The sequence below is a fragment of the Tupaia chinensis genome, unplaced genomic scaffold (assembly GCF_000334495.1).
Source record: "Tupaia chinensis unplaced genomic scaffold, TupChi_1.0 Scaffold000048_1, whole genome shotgun sequence".
NCBI lineage: Eukaryota > Metazoa > Chordata > Mammalia > Scandentia > Tupaiidae > Tupaia > Tupaia belangeri.
Genome location: NW_006159506.1, coordinates 9,130,748 through 9,140,770, shown reverse-complemented (window position 1 = coordinate 9,140,770; position 10,023 = coordinate 9,130,748). Strand labels below are relative to the sequence as shown.

Sequence of the window (10,023 nt, the reverse complement as noted above, 5' to 3'; positions counted from 1 at the left end):
TTTTGGACTCTTATTTCCATGTACCTGCATTTAGTTTTTCTGATACAGCACACCCTTGAGAACTTCTTGGAGGTCTGGTCTGGTGCTGGTAAATTCTTTCAGGATTTGTTTATCTGAGAATGTTCTTGTCTTTTCTTCCCACCTGAAAGATAATCTTGCCGGGTACAGTATTCTTGGCTGAAATTGCTTCTCTTTTAACACTTGGAATATATTTTCCCATTCTCTCCTCGCTCGTATTGTTTCAAAAATATGGAACGCTTCACGAATTTGCGTGTCATCCTTGCGCAGGGGCCATGCTAATCTTCTCTGTATCATTCCAATTTTAGTATATGTGCTGCCGAAGTGAGCACTGTTGGGTAAATTCTCTTTACAAGCTAAAGGATGTAGAGCAACTGAATGTATAAAAAACAATAATAAATAAATAAATACTGATTGGAAGGAGGAATGGAGGAAAGAGACTGCCATGTGACCACACCTCACTTTAGGGTGCTTTTACTCTGTCCCTGTCTCTTTCTCTCCCTTGTTCTCTTTTTCTATCTCTCTCTCCCTCTTAAGTATGTGTGGTGAGCACTACATACGGAAGCCATCTTGAGCTATCCACCATCTTGGAAACCATTAGGCTCCACTTCCTCACTGAGCAAACTGTTTCTCAGAAATCATGTGATCAACTGTTCTCTCCAGAAGTGGTTGGGTTTCTAGGCAACGGGAGAGATCCACCCACATCAATGATTGGTTCATGCTGTTCTATCTCATTTGCATTTCGGGCAACCAATTGGTTCCCACCAGCTGTATATAACTCGCCATTTCTCCTCAATAAACGGAAGTAGACGGAAGAAGACGACTTGACCAGCACCTCGTAGTGTGTGTGCGTGTGTGTGTGTGTTTGTCCCATCTCTCACTCCCTCCCCCAAGGAACCTGTTCTACTGTCCCGCAGGCCGGGACAAGTATGTATGCCTTCTGGCAATAAAAAATTTAAAGTAAAAGGCATTTAAAATAATAAGTAAAGTAAGAAGGTCAACGCCTCCAACGACCCTAATCCTTAGCAGTGACCACTGCTGTTTGATATCTATGTATCCGCATTTTCTTCTGCATATATATTATTTTACAAAAGCAGAATTTACACGTATGTAGTCTTATCTTGTAATTCAGATTACTAGAAAGGTCATCTTCAAAGGTAAATTAATTTTAAAGTAATTTCAGTTCGACTTTGATGTTCACACATGAATGCCTCAGATTTTTTAAACCGAACATTTCGGTAGGGGAACTCGATATCATCATTTTGATAGTGAGTCCACATTACTGTTCCTTATGTACAGAAAGTAGCAATTATGAATCATTAAATGATCTCACAATTATTTGTACAGTTTACAAAAATTGTAATTATTCAGTCCATCCTAACTTCCAGTACAAACACAAACACTTTACCTATGTTAACTCTTTTCAGTTTGGGGGGTTCTTTTAGAGGTTTTTGCCTTTAGGTGCATGCACTCACCAGAGATAGAGAGGGAGAGAGAAACAGTGAAAGGGATATATAGGGAGATGGCCACGTTGCAATCCGTTCTTTTCCATATTTATCTCTTGAGATTTGGGGCGAGCATGCACATGCGCCCAGTGTGATTTTTCAAGCCACAGGTCCAAGACTTGAACCACGGTTGGCCATGTGGAAGTCCAGCGATGTAACCACTACGCCATCTGCTGGCTTCCATGCATTAACTCCTAAGAACAGTCCTATGAGAAAGGAAATGCTATTCTATTTCAGGTAGAGAAGAGGAGGCTTTGCTAAATAAACTAATATTTCCAAGATTGTGCAGCCAGTGGTTGTAGCATAGTCTGTACTATTCAAAGAAAAGTCAGTGCATGTCCCATTCTGCCAGCAGCCATTCACACAATCAGGTCATGGTTATGAAAATATGCAGATAAGTCAGTCAACATGTTTACAATTGTTTTGTGATTTGACTGTTTCTATTACAGAGTTTTTAGTAGAAGAAATGAATTTGGAGTCCACCCCCCTTTCCCGCTGCCCTCAGCTCCCACCACCCTGGCACTTCCCACCAATGTGACCTTGAATGAATCTTTTAACTAAGACACAGCTACAAAGTGAAGATACTATCCGTAATACTGGGCTTGCAAAGCTAAAGTGAGGATTAAATAAGGCAATGAATATGAAAATTTTTCCTGTAAACTCTAAAGAGCTGTCTAATATACAATGGTAAGGATGTATTTATGTAGCAATCATAAATCATAAATCCAACAAGCTTTATAACTTCACCTTTATCATAATGCCATCAGAATAAAAAGAAATGCAGGGATTTTTTTAATTGATGAAAATGAAAGGTACCTTTTCGCAATATTTGCAGTCAGGAGCATGTCCCTTGAGAGCATGTCTACATCCCTTCCAGAACTCTCAACGGCCTTCCTAGACTCATTTATTCTGTTTTCTCCTTTACTCAACACCAACATAATGGGTTGTAGGCCCTCCAACCTTACTTTTTTTCCTATTTTGATACTGAGCTATTAAACTAATTATTATTTTATCAATATAATACATGTATTTTTTTTTGGAAAGGTTTTTTTTTTGTTTTTGTTTTTGTTTTGCTATAGGGCGTGTGCACTCACCAGACAGATAGCGAGAGACAGAGAGATGGAAAGCAAGAAATCACCCCCCAGAGAGATGGCCATGCCGCAATCCCTTCTCCTCCATTCTCCTCTCAGGATCTTGGGCACGCATGCACACGCTCCCGGCGTGAGTCTAAGCTGCCGGGTCCGAGACTTGAACCGCAGTCGACGACATGGGAGTCCAGCGACATAGCCATTATGCTAACTGCTGGTCCCACATGTATTTATTTTTAAAGTCACTTAATAGGCCAGCCAGTAGTATGGTAGCTGGATCTCACATGGCCGACTCGGCGATTTGAATTCTGAACCTGGGAGCTTGAGAAACACGCCAGGCATGTGTGTGTGTGTGTGTGCGCGCGTGCATGTGTGTGCCCAGAATCCCAAGAGGAGAATGGAGGAGAAGAAATTGCAGCGTGGCCATCCCCCTTGCGGACAGGGTGTTTTCTCACTTACCCCTCTCTCTGTTTTCTCCATGAGTGGATATAGCCTATAGAAAATTTAAAAGAAAAAGAAATCCACTAGTCAACACACAAACAAAAAAGTACATTAAAACAAAGTCTCTTACCTAACTCCTCAGTTTTACCCCCTGAATATGAATTGTCACTTTCAATTCCTTCAATTCTTTATTACAGTATTTATTCTCACATTTTAAAATATGTTTATTTTTCCAGTTTGTTGATTAATCCAAATCCGTATGTCATTGACTTCTTATTTAAAAGATACAGATATGATATGTATAAATTGCTACCATTCCTCCACTTTCATCCTTCAAATAGAGCTAGCTATACAATAACTTTAATTGTGTTCTTGAGTCACTGTCAACAGCATAACTGTTTATCTTTCAACACTAAGGATGAACTATCGCTACTATTTCCTCTCTTGAAAAAAGAAATAGGAAATAACAAACAATAGACAAAATCATGAAATAAAAAGCTAGTTCTTTGAGAAGATTGATACAATTGGTAAGACTCTCACTAGAATGACCAAGAAAATGCAAATGACCAACGACAGAAGTGAAAGAACATCACTACAGATCCCACAAACATTTTTTTAATGATAAGGTAAGAGTAGGAACAATTAAATGCCAATCATTTTTTTAAAAAATTATTTACTTTATTTTATTTATTCATTCACTTATTTTAATTTGACCAGAGAGAGAAAAAGAGAAAGCAAGCCACTACATCTGGGACTCAAACCGTGGTTGGCCATGTGGGAGTGTCTGGCACCTAATCCACCTATGCCACTTGCTGTCCCCAAATGCCAATAAATTTGACAAATCAGATTAGTGGTCACATTCATTAAAAGATAGATGATCAAAAGAGGTACAAGAAGAAACATAGAGTATGAATAAGCCTATATCTACTAAAGATATTCAAGTATAATTTAAATAGAAGTCCAGGTCTAGATGGCCTCTCTGGTGAACACACCCAAATAATTAAGGAAAAAGTAGTACCAATCCTATACAAACACTTTTTTTTTAAGAATTATTTTTATTTAACTTTATTTATTTGTTTGTTTGTTTGTTTCAACTTGACCAGAGAAGGACAGTGTGAGAGAGTGAGACAGACAGAGAAAGAGAGAGAGAGAGAGGAAGCAAGCCGCCAGGCCCAGGACTTGAACTGCAGTCGGCCATATGGGAATCCAGCACCTTTAACCACCACACTACCTGCTGGCCCTCCAAACACTTTTAATAGAGGAGGAGAAACATTTCACCTCACATTTTACTAGTCTAGTACTAAAACCAAAGACATCATAAGAAAACAAAGCTATGACCCTGACTTAATTATTACACATTGTATTCTTGTACTGAAAAATTACATTGTACCCATAAAGATGGACAATTATTATATGTTAATAAAGCTAAATTTAAAAAGAAGAAAGGGAAGAAAGGAAAAGAAAGAGAAAGGAAGAAAGAAGAAAAGAAAAACATGGAGGAAGGAGGGAAAAGAAAACAATAGCTAATATTCACGAGGAGAAAGGCAAACTCCCTAAATAGCTTTAGCAAAATGAATCAAACAGGGCTAGACTATAGTGTAGTGGTTAAGCACTGTGCATTGGGAGCCAGATCCCACATGGCCAAATGCTGTTTGAATCTCAGTGTTAGCAGTTTAAAAAATGCACTGGACACATGTGTGCGCATGCCCAGAATCCTGACAGGAGGTAGAAATGGATGCCCTGCTGGGAGATGATTTCTCTCTGTCTCTCTCTCCTCTCTCTCTCTTTCTCTCTCTGGAGCACATGTGCCCTCTAGCAATAAGAAAAGAGAAAAAAAAAAAGGGAGAAGAATAGACACTCAATCTGATCAAGATACAAAAACCCCACAGCTAACATCTCATTTACTTGTGAAAGACTAAAGGCCTCTCCCCTAAGATAGGAATCAGGGCAAGGTCACCACGTCTCAGCACTCTTATGCAACATAGTTCCAGAAGTAATCCTGCAATAAAAGCCTTGCAAATTGGAAGAGAAGAACTACTTATTTGCAGACATGATTACCTCCATAAGAAACACAGGAAAAAGCTACTAGAGTTACTGAAACTAATAAGTAAATTTAGCAAAGTTGCAAGATACAGAACCAATATTTAAAGATCCACAGTATTTGTATGTATCAGTAACAAAAAATCAGAAAATAAAAAATGTCTAATTTTATATTTGCAATACACACAAAAAAAAAAAAACATGAAATACCTAGGGATAAGCCTGACAAAATATGGTCAAGATACTGAAAACAACAAAACACAGTGGAGAAAAATAAAAAGAAGACAGGGGCCAGCAAGTGGTGTAGTGGTTAAAAGTTCTGGACTCTCACATGGCTGACTACAGTTCGAGTCCCAGATCTGGCAGCTTGCTTTCTCTCCCCCCGGCCCCCCAGGTCAAATTAAAAACAAGTAAATAAAGTTAAATAAAATAATTCTTTAAAAAAATTTTTAAAAATAAAAAATGACAAAGAAATAAATGAAATTCATAGATAAACCCCAATAGTGATAAAAAAAAAAAAGTCAATTGTCCTCAATCTAATCTATAGATTAGCACAGGCATTTTTTTTGTAGAAAATGATGAATTAGTTCTAAACTTCTAAAGTTCATATAGAAATTCAAAGGACCTAGAATAGTTCAGACAGTTTTATAAAAGAATATGTTTGAGGATTGAGGATTTAACTCTGCCTAATTTTTTTATTATTACTATTATTTTAGTTTTGCTATAGAGTGTATGTGCTTACCAGAGGGGCAGAAACAGAGGGAGAGAGAGAGCAAGAGATGAAAAGTGATAAATCACCCTCCCCCGGGGTGTGGGGGTGGAGATGGACACACCACAATCCCTTTTCCTCCAATCTCCTCTTGGGATTTTGGGCACACACACACACGCACCCTTTGTAATTTTCAAGTCACTGGGCCTGGTACTTGAACCTCAGAGTTGGTCGTATGGGATCCATCCCCTTAACCTTCATACTACCTGCTAGCCCCCACTTTTTTTTAATTGTCAAAGGGCACATGCACTCAACAGAGATAGAAACAGAGAGAAAGCAGCTCCCAGTGGGACATGGACACACCATAATTCAAACCACAATCAGCCATATGGGATCTGGCTCCCTTAACCACTAAACGATGGGACTGTCCCCTAATTTTAATTTTACTCAACAGCTACAGTAATTAAAATTTAAATAAATGGTGCTAGAACAACCATATCTCCATATGGCCTCTATCACAAACCACGCACAAATGCTAACTCAGACCTAAATGAAAAAGATAAACTTTCAGGAGAAAAAAACATGTTATCTTGGAGTAGTAAAGATTTTATATACAGAACATGGTAAACATTAATCATAAAATAAAATTTAGTAAATGGTATCCTATCGAAATTAATACCACTCTTTTTCTGAAGAACAGCTGAGAAAAGCATTGTATTCAGAATATAAAATAATTTATAACTCAAGAATATAAACAAACAATCTAATTTTTTCAAAGGGGAAAGTTTTAAACAGAACTTCATAAAACAAGATACATAGAAGTTTACAAGCACATGTAAAGATATTTAACAAATTATCACAGGAACATAAGTTAAAGCTATAATGAGATATCATAAGACACACATTAAATTATCTGAAGTTAAAAAGACTGATGATATCAAGTGCTGATAAGCACATGGAGCAACTGGAATTCTCACATATTTTGGATGGGTGTGTAAAATGTTATAACCATATTGGAGAACAGGTTGGCAGTTTCTTATAAAGTTAAACATAAGCTTAATATTGGGTCGTTGGTCATTTTGCATCGAAAAATGCATCATGACTTTTCCAATGACCCAATATCACCTAGCAATTTCACTCCAATACATTTACCAAAAGAAAATAAAAACATATGTTCACAGTAAGTCATTTTCATGAATATTCATAACAACTCTATTCTTAATCACTCCAAACTGGAAACAACCTACCCAAATTTTCTCCAACAAGTGAATAGATAAGCAAACTGTGAATCTAGTCATACCATAGAACTCTAAAGAGCAATTAAAAAAAAATGGAATGAATTACTGATACATGTACCAACATAAATGAATCTCAAAAACATTATGCTCAATGTAAGAGACCAGACATAAAACTCCATATACTGATGATTCCATTTATATGAAATTCTAGAAGAACAAAACTATAGTGGTAGAAAGCAGATCAGCAGCACATGTAAAGATATTTAACAAATTATCACAGGAACATAAGTTAAAGCTATAATGAGATATCATAAGACACACATTAAATTATCTGAAGTTAAAAAGACTGATGATATCAAGTGCTGATAAGCACATGGAGCAACTGGAATTCTCACATATTTTGGATGGGTGTGTAAAATGTTATAACCATATTGGAGAACAGGTTGGCAGTTTCTTATAAAGTTAAACATAAGCTTAATATTGGGTCGTTGGTCATTTTGCATCGAAAAATGCATCATGACTTTTCCAATGACCCAATATCACCTAGCAATTTCACTCCAATACATTTACCAAAAGAAAATAAAAACATATGTTCACAGTAAGTCATTTTCATGAATATTCATAACAACTCTATTCTTAATCACTCCAAACTGGAAACAACCTACCCAAATTTTCTCCAACAAGTGAATAGATAAGCAAACTGTGAATCTAGTCATACCATAGAACTCTAAAGAGCAATTAAAAAAAAATGGAATGAATTACTGATACATGTACCAACATAAATGAATCTCAAAAACATTATGCTCAATGTAAGAGACCAGACATAAAACTCCATATACTGATGATTCCATTTATATGAAATTCTAGAAGAACAAAACTATAGTGGTAGAAAGCAGATCAGCAGTTGCCAGAGTCCTGAAAATGAAGGAAAGGAATAATTATGCCTTATTCCTCTTCTAAAGGCATAAAAGAAACTTTCTCAGGTGATGGTAGTGTTCAGGATCATAATTGTGGTGGTGGATATGTTGACTCTGTATTTTAAAAACTGTGGTTTCTCAACCTTGGCACTACTGACTTTCTGGGCAAGATAGTTCTTATTTGTGGGAGACTGTTATGTGCCTGGTAGGATAATTAACAATGTTCCTGCTTTCCAGCTACTAATGCCAGGATTGCACCCACCCCATTTCCAAGTTGTGACCAGCAAAAATGTCTCCAGGCATTGCATGTATCTTCTGGAAAAGCAAAATCGCATTTGGTTGAAAATCACTGGTCAAAATTCATTAAATGCTAGACCCGTACAATGAAAGTTAATGAATTTTGGCCCAGCCACAGTGACATAGAGATTATTAAATGCTCTGCAAAAATTGTTCATGTACAACCGGGTTTCTGTTTCAGTGTGTTTTCTGTTCTATTTTAAAGAGAAAATAAAAGGAGTCCAGGCTCCTTTTCTCATTTTAAAGTGGCTACCAGTGTCAATAGTAATTAGAGTAGGGAGAAACATTACGTAGAACATTTTATTGCCTACTAGACAACCTTATTTGAATGCTGGTGGTTCTAGCCCTTTGACACTACACAACTTTCTAATGTGTGTTAATGCTGCATGATGAAACTCCCTGATTTCCTAGTGCCAAAGATTCAACTTAATGTATATACCCCAAATCTCATGCATTTGTATTCTTTTTTTTTTTTTAATGATGCTTGAAGTAAAATAGCCCATCCTCTGCAAGTCCATCAAGGCATTCTATCTTTGCTCAGATTGTTGAAAGATGGTTTACTATATAGTTTTATATATTAATCTAATACATCTTCTAACATCATAGAAGCAATGCATTATTGTATAGCCATGGTTTTCTGGAGAAGTTGATATTTTAAGAGAATGAGTTGAAAAAAATACTCTCTAAAGATGACATATGAATAGCTAGAAGCACATGAAAAAATGCTCAACATTCCTCATTGTAAGGGAAATGCAGATCAAAACAACAATGAGGTACCACCTAACCCCAGTCAGAATAACTTAGATTAAAAAAAAAAATGATAAGTGCTGGCAGGGGTGTGATGAAAGGGGGACTCTCTTACATTGCTGGTAGGAATGTAAATTGGTCCAGCCACTGTGAAAAACAATTTGGAGATTCCTCAAAAATCTACAAATAGAACTACCATATGATCCAGCAGTCCCACTCCTTGGTATCTACCCAAAGGACAGAAGGATACTTCATTGGAAAAATGCTTACACATCAATGTTTATTGCGGCACTAATCACAATTGCTAAGTCATAGAAACAACCCAAATGCCCACAAACAGATGAATGGATAGAAAAACCGTGGCAAATATACTCAATGGAATTCTATTCAGCCATTAAAAAAAAAAAAAATCCCTGGCTTTTGACAGGAAGTGTATGAATATGGAAGACTTACTGCTAAGTGAAGCAATCCAGGCTATGAAGGAGAGGCATTGTATGTCCCCACTTAATATATACTGAGTGTCTGCACTGTATGACTGAAACTAATTCACTAAAGGATATAGAAACACAGTATATGGATGTAAATACTAGATATAGTACATGTGCAAGAGGAGGGTCTGAGGAAGGACATTTAGAAGAAAAATAGGGAAGCATCAATATGTCACAGGGAGGTGTGGTATTGTCTTTTGAGGATGTTTTGTGGTTTGGTCAACTGTGTTGGGGAGAGATGTTTACCTGTTGAAACATCCATTTTGGGAGACAAATAATAATGTGATTGAATGTATAAAAGAAAATGAAATTAAAAATAAATTAATTTTTTAAAAAATAATTGTATTTCAGATCTTAAATAGAATTTGTTTCTGAATCAAAAAAAAAAAATGTTCTGCAATGCTGGAGGCCATGGAGGCCATATGGAACATCAGGGTTCTATTCCTAGGTTGACTTGTACATGCCGACAAGTGCACACATGTGTCTGTAATCCTAGATGGCTGAAATGTGGGGAGTGGGGGTGTGGAGGGTGGGA

At 36.8% G+C, this 10,023-nt stretch overlaps 1 non-coding gene across 1 annotated transcript; it reads right to left on the bottom strand.

The window, feature by feature from the left end:
• Positions 1–243: 243 nt before the first annotated feature.
• On the bottom strand, positions 244–350 carry LOC114009305 (U6 spliceosomal RNA). Its single transcript, XR_003550751.1, has one exon. It is a non-coding gene; the product is annotated as a U6 spliceosomal RNA (small nuclear RNA).
• Positions 351–10,023: the final 9,673 nt, after the last annotated feature.